Here is a 23,899-nt window from a genome sequence, read left to right as displayed (position 1 = left end):
ATACTGAGCTGCTTGGAATTCTCTCTCTCTCTCTCTCTCTCTCTCTCTCTCTGCCCCTCTCCCTTGCACTCTCTCTCTCTCTCAGAATAAATAAACATTAAAAAAAAAGAAGAAAAAAAGAACACTTTTAGTGTCTTCCGAAACTCCAAATGTCGTCACAAAACAAATGCTACCAGGAATAATAGTTAACTGTGAAAAAAATTAACTTGGAATATCATCTTTATCCCACACATCAAAATTGATTTTTCTGGAGCACCTGGCTGGCTCAGTCAGGAGAACATGCGACTCTTGATCTCGGGGTTTTGAGTTAGTACCCCACACTGGGTGTAGAGATTACTTAAAAATAAAATAGAACTACCCTACGACCTAGCAATTGCACTTCTCGGTATTTACCCAAAGGCTATAAAAACGCTGATTCAAAGGGGCACATGCGCCCCAATGTTTACAGCAGCGCTATCAACAATAGCCAAACTATGGAAAGAGCCCAAATGTCCATCAACTGATGAATGGGTAAAGATGTGCCTGGGTGGTTCACTGGGTGGTGAACTATATAAATGTTCATTTAGTAATTTTATTTTATTTTAGCAATTTTATTTTAGTGATTTCATTTTAAAGAAAAAAGTTACACATGCAATACCTATGTAATAGTTAAACAAGTTGAAACCCACAGCATACGATTCTTTAACTCAGTTTATTTCCATAAACAGTAACTGTTTAGTAGGGGAGAATAAAGAGGTAAACTAAATAGAGAAAAGTGCCCTGCAGAGATATGCTCAAAGTGCTCTCGGATCACTCAAGTTAAGGAGGAATCATTAATCTTCAACACCAATTTTTGACACTGTATTTCCTATCAAAATGCAAAGGAGAGAGTAAGCAGCTGGGTAGACAGAATTAAGTACGCTGGTAAAAACTTAGATGGCATGTGCAGGGTAAAGGTGGGGAAAGGGGAGTTCTCTGTAAGAGATTAAAATGTAGAGTTCCAACAAAATCAGCCCCAGAGAGGAAACAAACAAACCAAACTATGCATTTAAGTTGTCAGACAATCATAAGATTGTTATCTAGTCTTAAATAAAATAGTCAAAATCTATCTAAAAAATAATCCTGGAGGGGCACCTGAGTGGCTCAGCTGGTTAAGCACCCAACTTCGGCTCAGATAATGATCTCATGGTTCATGAGTTCGAGCCCCACATCAGGCTCTGCACTCACAGTGTGGAGTCTGGAGCCTGCTTAGGAGGATTCTGTCTCCCTCTCCCTCTGAACTTCCCCCTGCTTTAGTACACTCTTGCATGCATGCACGCTCTCTCTCTCTCAAAAATAAACATTAAAAAAAATATATATTTATAGGGCGCCTGGATGGCGCAGACGGTTAAGCGCCCGACTTCAGCCAGGTCACGATCTCGCGGTCCGTGAGTTCGAGCCCCACGTCGGGCTCTGGGCTGACGGCTCGGAGCCTGGAGCCTGTTTCTGATTCTGTGTCTCCCTCTCTCTCTGCCCCTCCCCCGTTCATGCTCTGTCTCTCTCTGTCCCAAAAATAAATAAACGTTGAAAAAAAAAAAATATATATATATATATTTAAAAAATACTCCTGGAAATGTGCCTAACAAGCTCACATTTGAAAGAATAAATGTAGAGAATTTTAACAATGGAGTTTGTCAGATTTGATTCAAGATTAGATTTGATTTGAAATGTATACCTGACAGAAACACCCAGCAACATCATATACCACAAATCAACTTCTAAATCAATACACTGACAGCTCACATCCTGACAGACTTCCCTTGCCACTCAGGACACCTGAACAGAAGGAGGCACTTGAAACCAGTGCTTCCTCTCTCCTACCGCACTGATCACAGTACTACCTTTTTTTTTTTTTTTCAATGTTTATTTTTGAAGGAGACAGAATGTGAGCTAGGGAGGGACAGAGAGAGAGGGAGACTCAGAATCTGAAGCAGGCTCTAGGCTCTGAGCTGTCAGCACAGAGCCCGATGCGGGGCTCGAACTGACGATCTGTGAGATCATGACCTGAGTGAAGTCGGTCGCCCAATCGACTGAGCCACCCAGGCATCCCAGTACTACCTTTCTCCTTTGCCAGAAATAGTATCTTTTTTCATATTTATTAAACACTATACAATCTATAAAGATCTGACACAAATCTTATCTCATCTAAAACCCCATGAAGAAATGGTTATCCCTATCTTATAGACGAAGAAACTAAAGTTTAAGGTTAGCTGACTTGGATATTCACAGCTACAACGTGATATAGCTGGAACTAGAACCCGGTCTTCAGACTCCAAAGGTAGGAAACTGCATTATATTGAGTAAATAGGTCAGAACTTTCAGATTGGCAAAACCAACACCTGGTGCTTTCAACATAATAGAGAAGTTAAACGGAAAACTAAGCTTGAATCTGAAAGATGTATGGTTTCAACCACCTCTTCCCTAAAAATCAAACAGATACTAAACACACTTCCTCTCCTAAAATTCCCTGGAATGTTTTTGGTTGTAAGTCATAAAAACCATAGAATTTAAGAGACCAACTAATCCACTCTTTAAGAGATGAGAAAACTGTAGCACAAGGCTTGTGATCTGCTCAGAGATGGTGGCACCAAAGCCTTCTATTACAATATAGTGTGTTTTTTTCAAAGGCCGACATCAACAATATTCAAGAGATGCTGCTTTACTGAGAATGTAGGAGACAGAACATGTGGACTAGCAGAAATTTCGTGTCTGACCTCCAGCTAGGTCCTAATTACTGTTCAATAGCCCTTTTGCTCATCTTTGGTTGGCCCCCTTGCCTTTTCCACAACTGCCATTGCAAAACTTTTAACACTTTCTGAAGTCATCTAGCCCACTCTAGTCTTTTATCGTTCTGCAGATAATTTAACCCCTTCCATTGGAAAGGGAGACAAAAAAGAGGTCACATTAGACATTAACCAACCTTATAAGGCAGAAATTATGATCCCAAGCTTTGCAGTCAAGATATATCTGGACCCCAGACTTCTTCCGTTACTTATATGGTGCCTTTGGGAAATGAAGTTAATCTCGCTGAACCATAATTTCTTCAACTGTCAAATGAGAATGCCCACTCACTCTACAGAATTTTGTAAAATTAAATAACACATATGAAAGTACCTACGTGGCTGGTACCTACTCCAATTTCAATTCCCATCTCCATCATTTCCAAATACATCTTCCTCCATCCTTTTTTCATGTTTCCCTTTCAAGGCTCACCTCTCCAGGGCTCCTTTATCATCTCCCTTTTCTCTTGTGCAGATCTTCAGTAACTGCCACTCTGCTGGCTCCTTCTCCTTTACCTCAAAATATTTCTAATCTCTTCCATCTTTTAAAATAAAATCAGGGGCGCCTGGGTGGCGCAGTCGGTTAAGCGCCTGACTTCAGCCAGGTCACGATCTCGCGGTCCGTGAGTTCGAGCCCCGCGTCGGGCTCTGGGCTGATGGCTCAGAGCCTGGAGCCTGTTTCCGATTCTGTGTCTCCCTCTCTCTCTGCCCCTCCCCCATTCATGCTCTGTCTCTCTCTGTCCCAAAAATAAATAAACGTTGAAAAAAAATTTTTTTTTAATAAAATAAAATCAAACAAAAAAGGCCCTGAAATCCAACTCTTCTTAGCTTTTACTCTATCTCTCCTAAACCCTTTAACCTACCCAAAGACAACAAGCAATTTTACCTTTCAAAAACAGATCAGATTATGCCGACTACCTGCTTTAAAAACCTTTGATGGTTGGGGTGCCTGGGTGGCTCAGTCGGTTGAGCGTCCGACTTTGGCTCAGGTTGTGTTCTCACACTCCGTGAGTTGGAGCCCCACGTTGGGCTCTGTGCTGACAGCTCAGAGCCTGGAGCCTGTTTTGGATTCTGTGTTTCCCTCTCTCTCTGACCCTCTCCCATTCATGCATGTTCTGTCTCTCTGTCTCAAAAATAATAAAACATTAAAAAAAAATTTTTTAAACCTTTGATGGTTTAAAACTTTCCTAATCATAAAGCCTAAACTCTTTAGTGAAAAGTTTTGAACCCTTCTCACCACTTGGCCATCAACCTTTCCTTTCACCAGTCACTATACTCTTCAATTGCTCAACCCCAGATGTCCAGAGACCCCACCCCCACCCCACTAAGTATTCCACAACCTTCTAAAACTATATACATTTGCTTATGTGCAATTGTCTGGGGTGACAAACCATTGTTCTTATCAAATTTCCTAGAGGGGGCATCTGAACCAAAACATGTTAAAAACCAATGGCAAAACCCAGGGCTCCAGGGTGGCTCAGTTGGTTAGGCGTCTGTCCTCGGCTCAGGTCACGATCTCACAGTTCCTGGGTTTGAGCCCCACATCAATCTCTGTGCTGACAGCTCAGAGCCTGGAGCCTGCTTCAGATTCTGTCTCCATCTCTCTTTGCCCCTGCCCCCTTGCACTCTGTCTCTCTCTCTCTCAAAAATAAACAAAACAGGGGCGCCTGGGTGGCGCAGTCGGTTAAGCGTCCGACTTCAGCCAGGTCACGATCTCGCGGTCCGTGAGTTCGAGCCCCGCGTCGGGCTCTGGGCTGATGGCTCGGAGCCTGGAGCCTGTTTCCGATTCTGTGTCTCCCTCTCTCTCTGCCCCTCCCCCGTTCATGCTCTGTCTCTCTCTGTCCCAAAAATAAATAAACGTTGAAAAAAAAAATTAAAAAAAAAAAAATTAAAGAAAAAAAAACCGCAACTGTAAAACCCTCTTAGCTATACCAGAGTACTCACTCTTTTCCAGACACACACCTTATACTTTTTCACCTCCAGTTCACCACCAGTTTGGAAGCCCAAACTGCTTCCTCTGGCTGATTAGGGGTGGTAGTGGTTGGGGGAATCAAGCTGGAATAACCTTAATAGTAATGGGTCTACTGGGTGAATTCTTATTCATCCCTCAAGAACAAGCTCCAAAATCACTTCCTCTGTAATGTCTTCCTTCACAGTTTACAAAACAGAATCATTCAGTCCCTTTCCTAGGTTGTACACAGCTCTCCTGAACTTAGTACTTGACACCACAATTAGGTGTTGCAATGTTGCAAGCTTTTCAAGGAAGAGGCTCAATACCTTTACATCTATCTCCAGAACATAACCCAGATCCTAGCATGCAATGAGCAAAATAAAAATCTGAATAAAAGAAACATACTAGGCATTGCATTTGTGTTCTTGTATTCTCCACGACTGCCCCTGCCCACTTTTGTTATTAATTCACTCATTCAACAAATATTTATAAAATTCCAAAGAAATATTTGGAGCTATGTGCTAAGCAGTAAGGAAATAGACTAGGACATACATAGTCCTTGCCGTTAAGACAGTTAACTGTGACAATACAGAATACAAAGGTCTTATAGGAGGGGTGTAGGGGTGGCTCAGTGGGTTAAGTGTTGGACTCAGGTCATGATCTAACTATCTTGAGATCAAGCCCCTCGTGTGGCTCAGCACAGAGCCTGCAGCTTACTCAGGATTCTCTCTCTCTCTCTCTCTGCCCCTCCCCCGATTTTTCTCTCTAAATAAATAATAAACTAAAGGAAAAAAGACTTATTTGATGAGAGCTACATGAAGACGTGACTAACAGTCACAGAACGAGACATCGGACTGTCTTAGACCAGAGAATCCATCCATTCTCTTTGTCTCTTTCTTTATAAACAACCTTCTTCCAATGCTCCTTTTCCTTTTCTAAAGGGTATAATGCAACCAAATACCCTCTGACTTCTGGAAATCATTCCACAAGGTAGATGGAGCAGGAATGATTATCTCCATGTTGAAGATGAGAAAACTAACCTTCAAAGATGTTACTGCTCAAGGTTGCACATTAATGAGAGAGGATTTTATTTAGTACTTACTTACTGTCTGACTTGTCCAACTACTCTACCTCTAATCAGTCTATAAGCCCCAAAAAGGAAAAGACTTGGTTTTCACTGCTTTGTCCTCAGGATCTGATTCCTGAGTTTCTAGGAATCCGATCCAGTGTCTAGAACACAACAGGCCTCCAATAAGTGTATGTTGACTAGATGAATGGATGAAATGATTTGGAAGTAAAGTAGACCAACAGCAAAACACACAAGGAAAAAAGTTCCTTCTCATTATGATGGCATAATAAAAGAGATTTAAAACAGGCTTCTACTAGTTAGAAAGGCTAGACCAATTGTATTGACTCAATTCCATTGGCATGTTATGCATTTTACCTAAGAAGAATTTAAGTAAAGGAGGTGAAGTAAGTTTCTATTTCTGATGTCACATTCATGGCATGCACTGACATAAAGCCAAGATTTAACTGCAGGTTTGAAACTAATTAAAAGTTTTTACTAAAAGCAAACACCAAAGAAAGCATTTTCTTGAGTCTTGACTTTGGCTAGAAAAGAATCTGAAGTTCAGTTCTTTCTTCAATGTTATTTCCAGCAGCCAAAAGTGCTGTATAGATGTTCTCCAACATATTTCTTTAAAAACCTTTAAGGAAAGATTAATCAAAACTTGCTAGTAATGATTAGACAAAACCACAGCCCAGTAACTTACCACTCTTCCACCTCCACTGGGCCTAAGCACAAGGCAATCACAACGTACCACCAAACAAGGTGATGGGACCAACGTTCAGGATGATTTATGGCTTAGTATGACATCATTTGATGTTCTAAAACCTCCAGTTCCAGTTCCGGGGCGCCTGGGTGGCTCAGTCAGTTGAGCGTCCGACTTCGGCTCAGGTCATGATCTCACGGTTCACGGGTTCGAGCCCCACATTGGGCTCTGTGCTGACAGCTGAGAGCCTGGAGTCTGCTTCGGATTCTGTGTCTCCCTCTCTGCCCCTCCCCTACTTGTGCTCTCAAAAATGAATAAACGTCAAAAAAAATTTTTTTTAATTCTTTAAATAGAAAAATAAAAACTCCAGTTCATTTTAAGTCACTTTTCTCTGCTTAGAAAATATTTCCGGGGCGCCTGGGTGGCGCAATCGGTTAAGCGTCCGACTTCAGCCAGGTCACGATCTCGCGGTCCGTGGGTCCGAGCCCCGCGTCGGGCTCTGGGCTGATGGCTCAGAGCCTGGAGCCTGTTTCCGATTCTGTGTCTCCCTCTCTCTCTGCCCCTCCCCCGTTCATGCTCTGTCTCTCTCTGTCCCAAAAATAAATAAACGTTGAAAAAAAAATTAAAAAAAAAAAAAGAAAATATTTCCAAAAATATATATATATATATATTTCCATTATTTTTCTCCAAGATTTAAATGTCAATAAATCATAAGCTGTTCATGGTGGTATAATGAGTAAGTGCAACAGGTGTGAAGTAATGGAAAGAGCACTGGACTGAAGTATGGTTTACTATTTCCTATCTAGGTTAACTGTGTGACTTTAGGCAAGTCACTTAACATTTTAGAGGCTGTGAATTGAACATTTATCACCAATAAAATGAGAACCACCACCTCAGAGAACTGCAGTAAGAAATTACATAATATATATGATGAGCTGTTTTCAAAAAATAACACTAATAGCAATGTCATATTTCAACAGATAACAGCCAGTCATTAGTAACTGATGTTCCTTTTTTTTTTTTTTAATGTTTATTTATTTATTTTGAGAGGGCGAGCGAGCGGGCAAGCTGGGGAGGGGCAGAGACAGAGAGAAATCCCAAGCAGACTCCATCCACACTGTCAGCACAGAGCCCAACATGGGGCTCAGATTCACAAACCCTGAGATCATGACCTGAGTTGAAACCAAGAGTCTGATACTTAAGGGAATGATCCACCCAGGTGCCCCTGTTCCTTGGATTATTTTTAAAACTTCCAGAGCAATTCTATGGACACTTCTTCAAAACACAATCAGGAAAACAATCAATCCCTACTCATGACTGGATTAAAACCTGAAGGGAACAATTGCATTAAAGACCTCAATCCCTGCACAATATTACTAACACAATCTGGATTCTCAGAGTTAATCACTTCCATTATGAGAGATCAAAATAATAAAGTACAATAGGCTTTATTTTGCATACTTGACTAGGGAGGGAATTTAACGTATATAACTTTAATATCATTCCCTGACTCATGTAAAAGGGTCCTGATTATCCTCATTTCAGAGACCTGAAATATAATTATTTTTCAATAGGAGCCACCGCCGCGGCGTTTATAAAGCTTTACCTTATGCTGAATCTCGCAATGCAGTCTTCCAAAGGAACGTGGATGAAATTACCACTAACAAAATTTGATTAAATCCACACAATTCACTGGTTTCAGTAAGGATCTACTACTATCCTCCCTCAAACTGGCTTCATTTCTATTACTTGGTGAACTAGTAGTCTCTTTGTTGCTTTCTTGAAGCTACCAGGTTTCTGGTTTCGCTATAACGCAGATCCTTCTATTAATGGACGTTTCTTCCAACTTTGTTTCAAGCAGAAGAAATAAAAGGATCGCGGGTCCGAAGGGAGACGAACTGGGTGCCTGGATGAAGTCCAGTAACTTTTTTCTGCATGCAATGAATGAAAAGCCTGCTCGCTGCCCTATAAATCACTTTCTCTTCTCCGAGATTCAAGACGTATGTGAACTACCATTCTGCTCAACCGCACTGGTTCTTTGGTTCCCCGATCACAACTGCAACCTATACAGACACGGCAGCAAATTAGGTCCCTTCCCAGTATCCCGGGGAGGGGGCTCACTTCTTTTCCGCAGGCCCATCCCCCTACCGAGAAAAATGCCTGGAGATTGGTGTCCCAAAGCCGCGCGGGGCTACATTTCAGAGTTAGACAATAACCTCAAGGGTTTTCAACAGAAACTCCGTCTGCCACTGCCTGGCTCCTAGCCTCCGCTCTGCCCAGCCGGGATGCAGAGGTCCGACCCATGACGGGTTTTTAAAATGGACTTTGACCTGATCCGGTTACCGTAACCGGATCCCCTGGGACGGGCCCCCATCAAGGACCGGCCCGGAGGGCTCCCCGGAGGAGGCGACCCCTCGCACTGGCACAAAGGGGCAGCCCAGACAAAAGGGCCCCGCCAAGTCGCGGGAGGAGGGGAGGGCCAGCCTTCGCGGGACACACTGCAGGCGGAGAAACCACGGCGGGACCGTTGTGGGAGGGCGGAGGAGGAGGCGGCGGCCCCGGCCCAGCCCGCCCCGCCCTGCCCTGGACCGACAAGTTCGCGGTTCGGGCCGTTACCCCCGCCCAGACCGCGACCTCATTGCGGAGCTTAGAACGCGGCGCGAGACTAAGAGGCGCCCGCAACCAGACCCAGTATACTTCTCGCTCACTTTCCCTTGCTCACCGAAATCACCCGGGTGGCCGCCGCCGCCTCCTCAGCCTCCAACAGTAGCTTCCCCCGGAAATCCTACCTGGCCCGCCCGCCGCCAGGCTGCAGCCAGAGCCTTCGGCCCCGGGGAGGGGGGAGCCGAGGCTGGCCGGACAGTGAGGGGTAGGAAGTGCCCCCGCGGAGGCTCACGGGATTCGTAGTCTCCAGCCAGAGCCAGCTGCTTTGCGGGCTGGACAAGATGGCGAGAACGTCTCCGCCTTATGCTCCGGGTCTGTAGGCCTCACACGGCCTCTCTGGGCATGCGCCACCCGCTGCTGGCAACCTTGGTATGAAAACTTGGACTGCTTAACTAGTGCCCGGGGGCAAAGGTCTTTGGACTTAGGAGCACAGAAACAAGTTCAGCTGCAGGCAGTGTCTAGGGAGGAGCTGAGGTACGTGTGCTGTTTTAGAAAACCGTGTCCAGCCCCTATCTGGCCAAATTTCAAATATAGTTTCTGCAAAAGAAAACACTATGGGGCGCCTGTGTGGCTCAGTATTAAGCGTCTGACTCTGGATTTTGGCTCAGGTCATGATCTCATGGTTTGTGAGTTTGAGCCCTGCATCTGGCTCTGTGCTGACAGCGAGGAGCCTGCTTAGGATACTCTCTCTCCTATCTGCCCCTCCCAAGCTCGCTCGCTCTCTCTCAAAGTACATAAATAAACTAAAAAAAAACCCAAACAAAACAAAACAAACTATTGAGGGCCAGTTTAAAATACAAAAACTTAGAAGTAAGTTATCCTCAAGGTGTCTAGAGGGCTCAGTCAGTAGAGTATGCTACTCTTGATCTCAGGGTTGTAAGTTCCAGGCCCTCTAAGGTATAGAGATCACTTAAAAATAAAATCTTAAAAAGAAGGTGGAGGAGGAGGAGGGGGAGGAGGAGGAGGAGGTGGTGGAGGTTGTTATCCTCAGTCTAGTGTATAAAGAAGCAACCCGGGAATCATTCTTGGCACCTTCTTCAGCCCACTAAGTCCAGTCAATCTATATCCCATAGACCTCACCATTCCATTTCCTCTATCACCATTAACTAGAGCAAGCAACGGTCCTCTCTTGCTAGTCTCACTAGTTTCAGGCCTCTGGGCTCTTCTCCTCCAAACACCATCCTTGCTGCCGCCAGATGATCTTGCTAAATGCCAACCCCATTGTGTCACAGTCCAAATTAGAGCTAAGTGTATAACCTAAAGCTGCTAGAGGAAAATGAGGGAAAAAATCTATACGACCTGCAAACACACAGTCATAAAAGAAAAAATTGATAAATCGTAAGTCACTAAAGTTAAAAATGTTGCTCTTTAGGACACTTATGAAAATGAAAAGGCAAGCCACCCACTGGGATGAAATAGCCGCAAAACCTACATGCAACAAGGGACTAATATCTAAAACAATTTCAACTCATTAAGGCAAACAACCCAGCTTAAAAAAATGATTTGAACAGATGTTTCACAAACAATGATAAACCTGTGGCAAATAAACCATGAAAGATGTTTGGGATATGCAAATTAAAACCACAATGAGATAATCTACACACCATGACTTGTAATATCAAGTGATCAAGTGTTAACAAGAATGTAGAGCCACAAGAATTCTCATTCACTGTTGGTGGCATTGTAAAATGATACAACCACTTTGGAAAGCAGTATTGGAGTTTCTTTAAAAATTAAATATACACTTGGGCGCCTGGGTGGCTCAGTCAGTTAAGCGTCCAACTTCAGCTCACGTCATGATCTTGTGGTTTGTGAGTTTGAGCCCCAAGTTGGGCACTGTGCTGACGTCTCAGAGCCTGCAGCCTGCTTTGGATTCTGTGTCTCCCTCTTTTCTCTGTCCCTCCCCCGCTTGCACTCTGTCTCTCTCAAAAATAAATATTAAATTTTTTTTAATTAAAGAAGTTAAATATACACCTACTATATGGTCTAACCATTACACTGTAGGTATTTACCCAAGACAAACTGAAAGCATACATCTACACAAAGACTTGATTGAACATGAATGTTCATAGCAGCTTTATTTGTAATAGCTTAAGATTGGAAACAATTCAAATGTCCTTCATACTTATACAATGGATACTCTTTAACAATAAGAAGGAATGAACTATTGATTCACACAACATGATGAATCTTAAAATTATTGTGCTGAGTAAAAGAAGCCAGACATAAAGGAGTACATTCTGTATGACTCCATTTGTATAAAACCCTAGGAAAACCAAACTCTAATGAAAAAAGATCAGTGGTCACCCGGGGAACCAAGAAGGCAGATGTATGGCAGCCAGAGATAATAAAGGGGATAAGGAAACTTTTGGGGGTGATTGGTATATTAATTATCTTGATCATGGTTATGTTTTCAAGGCTGTATAATGAGTTTTAAGTATATCAAAACTTATGAAATTGCACGCTTTAAATATGTGAGGTTTCTTGTTCATCATTATACTTCACTAAACCTGAAAAATAGGATAGTCGATAAACTGTTGGGGGGGTACCTGGGTGGCTCAGTCAATTAAGCAGTCAACTCTTGATTTTGGCTCAGGTCATGATCTCGCTGAGTTCAAGACCTGCATGGGGCTCTGCACTGACAGACAGTATGGAGCCTGCTTGGGATTCTCTCTCTTCTTCTCTCTCTGCCTTCCTCCATGTGTGCACATGCTCTCTCTCTCAAAATAAATAAACTTAAAAAAAAATGTTGGGGCACCGGGTGGCTCCGTCGCTGAGCGTTGGGCTCTTGATTTCAGCTCAGGTGATGATCTCGCAATTGTGGGACTGAGCTCCACATTGGGCTCCTCGCTGAGTGTGGAGCCTGCTTGAGATTCTCCCTCTCTCTCTCTCTCTTTCTGCCCCTCCCTCCTCTCAAGATAAATAAATGAACATTTAAAAAAAAACTGAAAGAAAGAAAGAAAATCCTTCAGTGGCTTCCTGGTACTCTTGGGAAAAAAAAAAAAAAGTTACCACAGAAGTTGTAATTGTGGAGTTTCAATACCATTCATGGGGAAGGGGATGGATAGGGACAGCAATTATGAAATCCCAGGTAAGTAATGATGGTGGTAGGGGCGCCTGGGTGGCGCAGTTGGTTAAGCGTCCGACTTCAGCCAGGTCACGATCTCTCGGTCCGTGAGTTCGAGCCCCGCCTCGGGGCTCTGGGCTGATGGCTCAGAGCCTGGAGCCTGTTTCCGATTCTGTGTCTCCCTCTCTCTCTGCCCCTCCCCCGTTCATGCTCTGTCTCTCTCTGTCCCAAAAATAAATAAACGTTGAAAAAAAAAAAAGTAATGATGGTGGTAACAGTAGTGTTAATAGCAGTAATAATAAAAACTCCTATTTTTCCTTGAGCATCTATCATGTACCAGGTATTTTACATATGCCTTGCATTAGGATTCCCCCCAAAAAGCATAACTACAGACAAATATTAGTTTCAGGTAATTTACTTGGAAAGTGATCCCAGGGACTTACTGTGAGAGCCTACAGTAAAACAGGGAAGAAGGAGCCAACACAAGGGTGCATTGCTTACTTGGCAATCCTACCAAAACCATGTGAGGATTGTCTACAATGCCTCTCAGCATTGTCTACCCAAGGACTGCTCTGAGAAGCATTTGTCCATTGGCTCCCATCCCCCATGGTAAATCCCATGGGATTGCCCCAGGGAGTATCAACTCCTCTTGCATTTGGAACAGGGTCCCACCAGAGTCCTATATCTTGGTTTAGGAAAAGCTCCAGGACAGAATGCATAAAGATGGAAGGAGAAGTGAAGCCCTTACTAAACTGTTTTCTGCAGCTTCAGCTAAAAGCTAAGGTAGCTCTGTGAGGACGTGAGATAAGGCAATGGGGGTGCCAGACCATCCCTTGCAATGCTCAGGTTTGTCCATTTTCTACATTAGATCTAATTTATCACCCTGTCTTCAAGGTAATGGCCTGTGACAACCTTGACAAAAGATTTGGTGGCACTCATCACTCTTTGCAAAATGCTATATGTTGCCCCACATGCCTTTTGTGCCTTGTAATACACGACACCCAAACATATGGATGCTTCTCACAAATGATATTAAGTGAAAGAAGCTAGACCGAAGGAGTATATGCTGTATGGCTTCACAAATATACAATAAAAAACAGGCAAAAATATTCTGTTGAAAGTCAGGCTAGCAGCCACCCTTCAGGGTGGAAGAGCAGTGTCTGGAAGAAGGTGAGAGGGGGTTTTCTGGAGGCTGATAATGTCGCTTTTGATCTGGACCTGGGTGCTCGGTCCATGGATGTCTTCAATTTGTAAAAATTCATTCATGGGATATAGATACTCTTCTGCCTGTATATTATACTCAATTTTTAAAATGGGAAGTGGTCTGCACCAGGCCTCTTGTCTTCTGAGAGACCAGTTAGCAGTAAACACTCTTTCTAACCATCAATATTTCTGGTTTTGGGGCTCATGGGCACTATTGGTGTATAATGTTAAGAGCATAAGCTCTGGCAATAAAAAACTGTTCTGCCACTTCCTCTGTGCTACTGCCCAAGTTATTGAAACTGGTTAACGTTCAGTTCCCTCACTGTACAATGGGAAATACAATAGTACTTATTATGTAAATTGATGTGATAATTAAATAAAGTAACATACATAAAGTAGCCAGCACTGTACCTGATATATGTTAAGTACTCAATAAACAATTACTATTACGAGTAATATGTTTTTGTCTTTCTGTTTTTATTAAGTTTCCAATTTTTCAACAATGAACATGGATACAGGCTATAAGTGCAAGGATATTCATTGTAGTACTGTTTGAAATCTCAAACAAAAAAATTGGAGATAAATTAAATATGCATTTACTGGAGAATGCGCAAATCAACTGTGACATGATATAGAATAGCACAAAGCAGTTAAAGTGAATAAATGAAAACTGGAGGGATCAACAGGGACAAAACAAAATGTTAAGGGAAAAAAAACTAAGTTGTAGGAGGTTACATATGGCCTGATACCATGTATATAAAGTTTTAAAACATCCCAAACAATACTATATACTGTTTAAGGATTTATCTATACATAGCAAAAATATAAAATCATGTGTGGAAATAAAATATTCAGGCAAATGATTACTTCTTGGGGAGAGGAGAAAAGAACGGGTAAAAGGAGGAATATATCAGGACTTAAAGCATATCTGATATTTTATTTCTTGAAAGCAATTTTAAGAAACAAATGATAAAACATTAAGATTTGACAAAGTTGTGACAGAGATTTGGGTGTTTGTTATATAAATGTCTATTTTTCTATATGCTTGAAATAGTTCTCTATTAAAAAAATTTTTTTTAACGTTTTACTTTATTTTTTGAGAGACAGAGAGAGACAGAGTGCAAGCAAGGGAGGGGCATAGAGAGAGGGGGACACAAAATCCAAAGCAGGCTCCAGGCTCTAAGCTGTCAGCACAGAGCCCGATGCGGGGCTCCAACCCATGAATGCAAGATCATGACCTGAGCAGAAGTTGGACTCAACTCACTACGGCGCCCCAGTTCTCTATTAAAAAAAAAAAAAAAAAAGCATGGAGCAGAGCAGTGTGCAAGATATTCTACCCTTTTTGGGGAGTGGAAAAGCAAGAGTTTGATGCTTAACTGACTGAGCCACCCAGGCACACTGAGAATTTTTTTTTTTAAGTTTAATTTTTATAGTTTTATTTATTTAGAGAGAGAGAGAGAGAGAACAAGTAGGGGAGGGGCAGAGAGAGGAGAGAGAATCCCAAGCAGGCTCCATGCTGTCAGCACAAAGCCTGAGGCAGGTACTCCAACTCCGAAACTGTGAGATCATGATCTAAGCCGAAATCAAGAGTCAGACACTTAACCTACTGAGCCACCCAGACGCCCCCATAATTTCTTTTTTTTTTAAGCTAAAAAAGTGTTGGAGAATCGATGAAACAAGTTTCCAGCTATCACATTTTAAAATCATGGCCTGATGACTTCACCATAGTTTCAAATTCTGAGAGCTCTTTCACAGACGCGAAAGGCTCTACGAACCTGGCTGTTCTCACTGGGCTGAGAACCAAGGCCAATTAACTGGCAAAAATGAATCAGACCAATCAGAGAGCAATATGCAAATGAGCAACTCTGACTGTATAAAGCTTCCTTGCTGTAGCATTGAACATTGCAGAATTTAAAGACTGCCACCTGCAGGCCAAATCTCTCAATAGACGGTTCATGGAAATAATCTAGGGGGATTCTTCTCTCAACTGAGTCCTCTGTGGGGCTCTGTATTGGAGACGTACATACATTTTTCCCTCTCCCCTGCAGCCCACTACTCCGCCACAACCCCAAACTGGTGATAGTAATTCCTAAAAGTAGACACTATGGCATCAGATTGTCTGGCTTTACCTTGGGTAAATCAGATACCTCTTCTATACCTCAGTTTTCTCATCTATTAAATGGTGATGATAACAACAGCTCCTCTGTACAGACGTTGTGAAGATTGAATTAGACCATGTAAACTGCTTAGCACAATGGCTGGCACATAGTGAGCACAAATATTAACAGTTGTTGTTAGGCAGAGCTTCAGAAGCTTCTCCCATTCAATAACTGACAAATTGTACCTTGGCACACAAGAGTGCAGTGGAAAGACCTTTAGTACCTGGCTCTCCCACTTAGGGCTTGTGACCTTTGGCAAGTCTTTTAACCTCTGTGAACTTTACTCGACCTCACAGGTGGTTTTGGATATTACATGACATCATCTATATAAAGCACCAATCACAGTGCCTGGCATAGAGTGGACAGTTAAATGGAGTGACAATGGAGTGATGATTAATACGGGAAAAGATACCAAGTATAGGCAAAGGTTGAACAGCTCAGGTTGCAAACAGGCAGGCCACAGGTGCTCACTAACCTACAGATATTTTGGTTTGGCCCTCAGTATTTTATAATTTTTAAATTACTTTCTAGCTTTGAACACTGAAATTCTACCTTTAAGGTCAGATTTTCAACTTCTTTTAAAATGTGAAGGTTTAACAATGTATTGTATAACACCTACAAGGAAGATGGCATATAACAGGGAAATTTAATTTCTTCCAAGGGAGCCAAGTAATGCTCCCTGAAGAGGTGATGTTAAAGCTGAGACATTAAAGTTAAGTAGAGGTTAGCCTGATAAAGACAGAGGGGCAATGCTCCAAGCAGAGGGACTGCCATGTCCAAAGGTCTTGAATCAAGGAGGCTACTGGCTCCAGGAAGCTTCAGGAAAGCTCAGTGACTAGAGCACAGTGAGCAAGGGGAAGGTGGGAAGAAAATAAAGCTCTAGTTGGCTCCCTAAGGATTTTGGACTTTACTGTGAGGACCAGTGTAGTTCAAGGCTGGACGCTGGGAGGTAGCCAATTGGTGTAACGAACTAAGGGGCTAGGCAGTCAGAATGGAGAAAGGTCAGGGGTCAACAATTAGCAGCAGAGGAAAGAGAGGAATGCTAGCGCAGTATAGGATCTATATCTAGAAACTCCGGGACAGGACAGCCTGTCTTGGCTGGCAAAGGGCAGACTTTATAGGAACCAAGTTGAGTTGGACACCAGGGTGAACATCTTACGTTCATTTTAATAGTGGGGAAATGGGAAGAATAAAGATTTGGCCAAGGACATATAACAAAGAAGATACAGAGCTAGATTCACAACACCTATCTGTAATTTGTTGCTCCTCTTACCACACTAGTTTTCTCAAGGTGAATAAACACAGCACCAATACTGTGTTGCTAATAATATCCTATTTATTGAGAGCTTGCTAAGTGTTAGGCTCTATGTATATGTGCATTATTATCTCATTAGTTCACTCAGTTAACAAATTTAGTCCACCCAGGGCACCTGGGTGGCTCAGTCAGTTGACTGTTCAACTTAGGCTCAGGTCATGATCTTACAGTTCATGGGTTTGAGCCCCATGTTGGGGCTTGCTGCTGTCAGCCATGGAGCCCGCTTCGGATCCTCTGCCCCCCTCTCTCTCTGTCCCTCCCCTGCTCAGACTCTCTCTCTTTTCCCAAAAGTAAATAAACATTAAAAACAAAACAAAACAAAACAGGGTGACTGGGTGACTCAGTTGGTTAAGAGTCCAACTTTGGATCAGGTCATGATCTTGCAGTCTGTGAGGTCAAGCCCTGTGCTGGCCTCTGTGCTGACAGCTCAGAGCCTGGAACCTGCTTCCGATTGTGCCTCTCCTTCCCTCTCTATCACTCCCCTCCTCTCACTCTGTCCTCTCTCTCTCAAAAATAAATAAATTAAAAAAAAATTTTTTTAACCAAATATCGTCTATCCAAAATATTGTGTACCAAGGGACTGTTAGGCACTGGACACACAGGAATTAATGAGACAGACACCATCCCTATCCTATTGGAGTTCACAATCCAGAAAGGAAGTGAGTAGTTGAAGTAATTATAGAGAGTAATTGGCAGGTACTTTAGGGAGAGTGTAACAGTGAACCCAGCCTACTATGGGTGGCAGGTAAGGCTTTCTGGAAGAAGTGACAGTCAAGCTGAAAAAGCAGGAGTAAAACATGAGGAGAGACTATTCCAGGAAAAGAAGAGGTACTATATGGAAAGCACTATCCTCACCGTAACTTGATGAGATAGGTGTTATGATTATCCCCTCTTCACAGATGAGAGAACTGATGTTCTCAGAGATTAAGTAACTGACCCACTAGGCAGTGCTAGAGCCCGGATTGTAAGCCTGGATCTATCTAGACCAAAGCTCATCCTCTTGGCTGCTAAGTTAGATATTTCTATTAGCTTTTCCTTTCCTTCGAATGGTCAGGTGAGGGGAATGGAATATTAATTGAGATGTCTGCAATGCAGGAAGTTGAAATCATGGCTTACAAACCATTTAAGCATGTCTGTGTCAGGGTCGACTGTCAATTTTGGAATGACAGCTATCTAGTGACACAGCTCCTGTGCTAATGCCTGAATAGATGTTTAGCTCAACTAAGTATGATTCAACAGCTAGGTACTGAGTGCCTACTTTGTGCCAGGAAAGGTCCCAGAGCATGTAGATAAAAGAGCTCGAGTTCAAACCTAGGTCCACCTGACTCTGAAACTTGGGCTCTAGACCATTGCACTGCACTATCTCTGCCAGGATAATCAGCTTATAAAAACCCAGGGGGATGTGGGATGATCTGCAAGGCCAAATACACATCCAGGAAGGGGAAATAAATGTCAGTGCTTTTAAAACTTTCAGGGAAGTAGAGAAACTGGAAAAAACAACAAATAAACAAACAAAAAACAACGTGTCTAGTAATTAGACACTAGTTAATCCCTAAAACAGAGAACTTACCCAAAATATTTATAAATGATTCTTATCTATCATTTAATTCAGCTTAAATTTGCCTCAAGACTTATCTTTAAATTTAATCAGTAACTAAAGTTCAGAATTTTTGGTATCCAGATACACTTCCTTTAATTCTTATTTTATATCAGTGTGAGAAAAAAAATCTATTTCACAAAAATCAGTGTCAAGCAAAAAAAGTGATCCCATTCAGTATGGGTACAAGCTGTTTGCTTAGCAAACTGGGAGGAAAGAAATCCTCTGCAGGAGGTGGCCACCAGCCCTGAGCTATGCGAACATTCTGTCTGTGGGCAGGGAAGTGTGCAGCCTCGTTCCAGATGCTCAGATGTGATCAGAGGTGAAACCTGTATGGCTAAAGAAGTGGCCAGAATTGGTTCGGTGACACACGGATTGGAAAGATCACCGCTGTGTTCAAACATACGATGTTTGCAGTTCCACCTGCTTATTTACCCTCCGTCTGAACAAAAAAAAAAAGGCAAGAAAAGAAACTAATATTTACCAAGTGCCACTTTGTATAGGGTATATTTTTGCCTCGACAATTCATCTAGTACTGTAGAAATGAGTTCAGAGAAAGAGGTAGAACTTCTCTCATAGCAACTATAAGAACTTACTTATTATAGTTTAGCCTGTTACTAAAACAGTAACAATAGCTTCCATTTGCTGAGTGCACACTGTGTGCCAGGCACTGTGATGTGCACTTCTCCTACACTATTTCATTGAATGACAACCTTACGGTATAGGGACCATTACCCATTTTACAGAAAAACAACAACAACAACAACAACAACAACAGATGTTCAGGAAATTAGGCAACTTCCCAAGGCCACATATGAGCAAGTGGCATCTGTTCACATGTCCATCTCCCTAACACACCAATCACTGTAAATTTAAAAAAATTTTTTTAAGTTTATTTATTTATTTTGAGACAGAGAGAGCATGAGCAGGGGCAAAGAGAGAGGGAGACAGAATCCCAAGCAGACCCTGCACTGTCAAGCGCAGAGCCCGACATGGGGCTCGAACCCACAAATCATGAAATCGTGACCCCCAGGCCGAAACCAAGAGTCAGACATCCGACTGACTGAGCCACCCAGGCACCCCTGTAAATTTCTATGTCTTATTCATCTTTGTATTCCTTGTCTCTAACATTGTGCCTGGCACAGAGTAGGCAGAATCCAGTAAATATTTTTGAATAAATAAAAAACAAACAAAATTTCTCAAGATAAATGGTAGAGCCACCATCAGGATTTTAGGTCTTCTGTCTTCCAGTCTAGTGTGCTTTCTTTCCATAATTAAATATTGCCTACCTAAATCTGGATCCTGATTAATCATTCACATGCTTCTTTCACTCTGGAAATTCCTATTAGACACCTTCCATATGAGTATGATAGAGTGATTCCACTTCTCAGTCTTTATCTTACAGAAATACTAGCACATGTGTTTGACAATGTATTACTAGGGTATCTGCTATTGGTATTTCAAAAAAAAAACTGAAAAATAAATATCCGTCAATAGAGATATGATGAAACGGTACATCAATAGAATATCATACAACTTTAAAGAGAGTAAGGTAAGTTAGAGAAAGACAAATATCATATGATTTCACTCATATATGGAATTTAAAAAACAAAACAAACAAAGGGGGAGAAAAAGAGACAGAGACAAATCAAAAAACAGTTAATTATTAAAAACAAACTGATGTTACCAGAGGGGTGGAGGGAGAGGTTAAAGAGGTGATGGAGATTAAGGAGTACACTTGTGATGAGTACTGGGTGATGTACGGAAGTGTTGGATCACTATATTGTACACCTGAAACTGATCAGTGTGGAGCCCAACACAGGGCTTAAACTCATGACTCAGAGATCAAGACCTGAGCTGAGATCAAGAGTTGGACGCTTAACCTACTGAGCTACCCAGGTGCCCCTGCATCCCAAAGATTCTAATAGGGTGGGTTGGGAAGATTTGGATAATCATCAGGTTTAGCCAATGCTTTTTTTTTTTTTTTAAGTCTATTTATTTATTTTGAGAGAGAAAGAGAGCACGAGCAGGAAAGGGACAGAGAGGGAGAGAGAATTCCAAGCAGCCTCACGCCATCAGTGCAGAGCCCTATGGGGAGCTTGATCTCAGGAACGAAACCATGAGATCGTGTCCTGAGCTGAAATCAAGAGTCGGATGCTTAACCAACTGAGCCACTCAGGTGCCCCAGCCAATGCTATTTTTGAAACACTTTATCCACCTAATGTTACTTTTATATTCTCTTTATTGGATTATTCATTTTATTTTTTTGTTTCTTCAAGTGCCATTTATTTGCATTCCTTCAGTATTTGCATTTCAGGTGATTCATGTCCTTAAGGGGTCGGCAAGTGCCGCCCAAACTCTTTTTGTTTAGAGTAGGACTGACTGTAAGTTCTTATCACCTGCACTTCCTTGGGCCTCAAGGAATAAATCATTCCCATGCTCCCAACTGCGATCATATCTGGCTAAATGATAGAGTCCTTGGAGTTATCTCCTAAAAATCTAGATATAGACAAGGAGTGTCCATCACACCCACCTGCTCCTACTTTGGCCACCAGTGTCCACTGTCCAAGAAGCCTCTTAGGATTCTTGGCCAGGGTTGGGACTTCACTAACCCTGATGACCTTGCCAGTTTGTGTCCACCTCAAAATAATGGAGCAATTCCTCAAAATTCACACTGTAACAAAATGGAATATACTTCAAAAATGGTGGAAGAGACCATTCTCCTCTACCTTTCCACATTCTGTCACCTGGGCCCCAGAGTAGCACTGCTGGAGACTTGGAATGAAATAGGAAAACAGGAGCTTACTGGGTGGCTCAGTTGGTTAAGCATCTGACTTCGGCCCAGGTCACCATCTGACTCACTCTGTGAGTTTGAGTCCTGCATCTGGCTTGCTGCTGTCAGCACAGAGCCCACTTGAAATCCTCTGTCTCCCTTCCTCTCTGCCCCTTCTCCACTAGTGTTCACAAATGTGTTCTCTCTCTCTCTCTCTCTCAAAAATAAATAAACAGCAAAAAAAAAAAAAAAAAAAGGAAATAGGAAAACAGTTTTAATTTGTAGTTCCTCTCTACAGAACTCAGATACAAGAGCCCACTTGAGGACCTCTTGGGCAGTGGACATCAAGCTGTCTTCCCCATGCAAGCTTTTCTCTTCCTGCCCATCATTATAAGCCAGACGAAAAAACTTATGCAAACGGTGGGAGCACTACGGCGCAGCACTGAGTCTTGAAAAGCTATGTCTGAAGGCAGCCTAGGTTAAAATCCAGTTCTGGGGGCGCCTGGGTGGCTCAGTCGGTTGAGCGTCCGACTTCGGCTCAGGTCATGATCTCACGGTCTGTGAGTTCGAGCCCTGCGTCGGGCTCTGTGCTGACAGCTCAGAGCCTGGAGCCTGTTTCAGATTCTGTGTCTCCCTCTCTCTCTGACCCTCCCCCGTTCATGCTCTGTCTCTCTCTGTCTCAAAAAACTAAATAAATATTAAAAAAAAAAAATCCAGTTCTGCCTCTCACGGCTGTGACTGTGGCGTGTTTCTCCATGAGCCTTGTTTTCTCACCAGTAAAATGAAGACAATGATATCTATCTCAAAAGATTGTTGTAAGAGTTTAAAACACAGCAGTTTTTGTTTTGAGCACAGTGCCTAGAACATAGTAAGTGCTTCATAAATGGTAATGATGACTATTACCTGTAGACCACCTACCTCTTCAGGCACATCTAATAAAGACTGAATTTCAGAAGTGGCCCCAATCTATAGCCAGTCTGGGGCCCACCACAGCATTTTGAGTCATTTCTTAAAAACAGGACACACCTTATACTGACAAATGAATATTGTTTACTTCAAAGTTGTCATCACCTCGGAGGCAGCGCACTTATTCCAGAGATGTTTCCACTTTCCAAACCGTGATTGGGGTGCCCAATTCAGAAACATCTACAGGGTCTATGACACATCCTCACTGGTGGCAAATCTTCATCTTCTATAAAGATAAATTCAAGTTTTGAAATAATTAGAGGGCACCTGGGTGGCTCAGTTGGTTAAACATCTGACTTCATCTCAGGTCATGATCTTGCGGTCTGTGAGTTCGAGCCCCACATCGGGCTCTGTGTTGACAACGTGGAGCCTGGAACCTGCTTCAGATTCTGTGTCTCCCTCTCTCTCTGCCCCTCCCCTGCTCGCATTCTGTCTCTCTCTCTCTCAAAAGTAAATAAAGATTAAAAAAAATTTTAATGAAATAATTAGAAGTGAATAAATAGGGTACAGAAGACAATGAAGTAGGACTGATTTTCTTATATGGATCTCACATAGATTATATCCTTTTAAAATAAATTAATATTTTAGAGATAACAGCAATAAAGTCCATTTAGATTAAAACAAAAAAGAAAACTACCCACAAGCCTAGGGGTTCTTTAATACAACCATTATCATTTTGGTGTGCTTTGTTTATCTTTCCTTAATACACAGTTTTAAAAATAGTAATAGTAATAATCTACATATATAATGTGTAATGTGCTAATCTAACTTAAAAATATTACTTAAACATTATTTAATATTCTATAATAAGCATAAAATGGCTATAGAATCCTCATCAGAATAATTAAAAAAATTTTTAATGTTTTTTTATTTTTGAGAGAGAGACAGAGTGTGAGTAGGGGAGGGGCAGGAAGAGAGGGAGACACAGAATCTGAAGCAGGCTCCAGGCTCTGAGCTGTCAGCACAGAGCCCGATGTGGGGCTCGAACTCACACACTGTGAGGTCATGACCTGGGGCAGAGAGAAAGGGAGAGATGAGGATCCAAAGGGGGCTCCACACTGACAGCACAGAGCCCGACATGGGGCTTGAACCCAGGAGCTCTGAGATCATGACTTGAGCCAAAGTCTGATGCTTAATCGACAGTGCCACTCAGGTGCCCCTCAAGTCTTTTTTTTTAATTATTATAATATATATAGCTTACTCTGTGATTTTGCTTATTCTCTCAGCCTGGGTTATCAGAAGTGGGACTGTTGGATCAAAGGGTATGAGGATTGATGGTTCTTGATATTTACTTCCAAATTGCTTTCCAGTAGGTTTTTATTAATTTATAATGCCACTAGAAACACTTGAATATTACCCATTTCACTGCGTCTTAAAAAAGCACTTAGTATTGGGGCATCTGGGTGGCTCAGTCAGTTGAGCATCCAACTCTTGATTTTGACTAGGTCATGATACTAAGGTTGTAGGATGGAGCCCCGAGTAGGGCTCTGCACTGAGCATGGCATCTGCTTAAGAGTCTCTCTCCCTCTCTCTCTGCCCCTCTCTCCTGCTTGTGCTTTCTCTCTCTAAAATAAAAAGAAAGGAAGGAAGGAAGGAAGGAAGGAAGGAAGGAAGGAAGGAAGGAAGGAAGGAAG

General features: G+C 42.3%; 1 protein-coding gene across 9 annotated transcripts in view; it reads right to left on the bottom strand.

The window, feature by feature from the left end:
- The window catches only part of LOC121024399 (mediator of RNA polymerase II transcription subunit 18), a 134,645-nt gene that overhangs the window by 92,244 nt on the left and 18,502 nt on the right, over positions 1-23,899 (bottom strand). For 2 of the 9 annotated variants that reach the window (XM_040466674.1, XM_040466691.1), the window contains exon 1: positions 9,244-9,358. The exons of 6 other annotated variants lie outside the window; for them this stretch is intronic. The gene's annotated coding sequence lies outside the window, so the exon portion shown is untranslated. Of the gene's footprint in view, positions 1-9,243; positions 9,359-23,899 lie in introns of those variants that run through there. One more of the 9 variants, XM_040466707.1, reaches the window with a different exon arrangement.

Source organism: Herpailurus yagouaroundi, unplaced genomic scaffold (assembly GCF_014898765.1).
Source record: "Herpailurus yagouaroundi ecotype Mexico unplaced genomic scaffold, PumYag 77, whole genome shotgun sequence".
NCBI classification, from domain to species: Eukaryota; Metazoa; Chordata; class Mammalia; order Carnivora; family Felidae; genus Herpailurus; species Herpailurus yagouaroundi.
The sequence above is the reverse complement of the archived record's forward strand: the minus strand, read 5'-3'. Positions and strand labels throughout refer to the sequence as shown.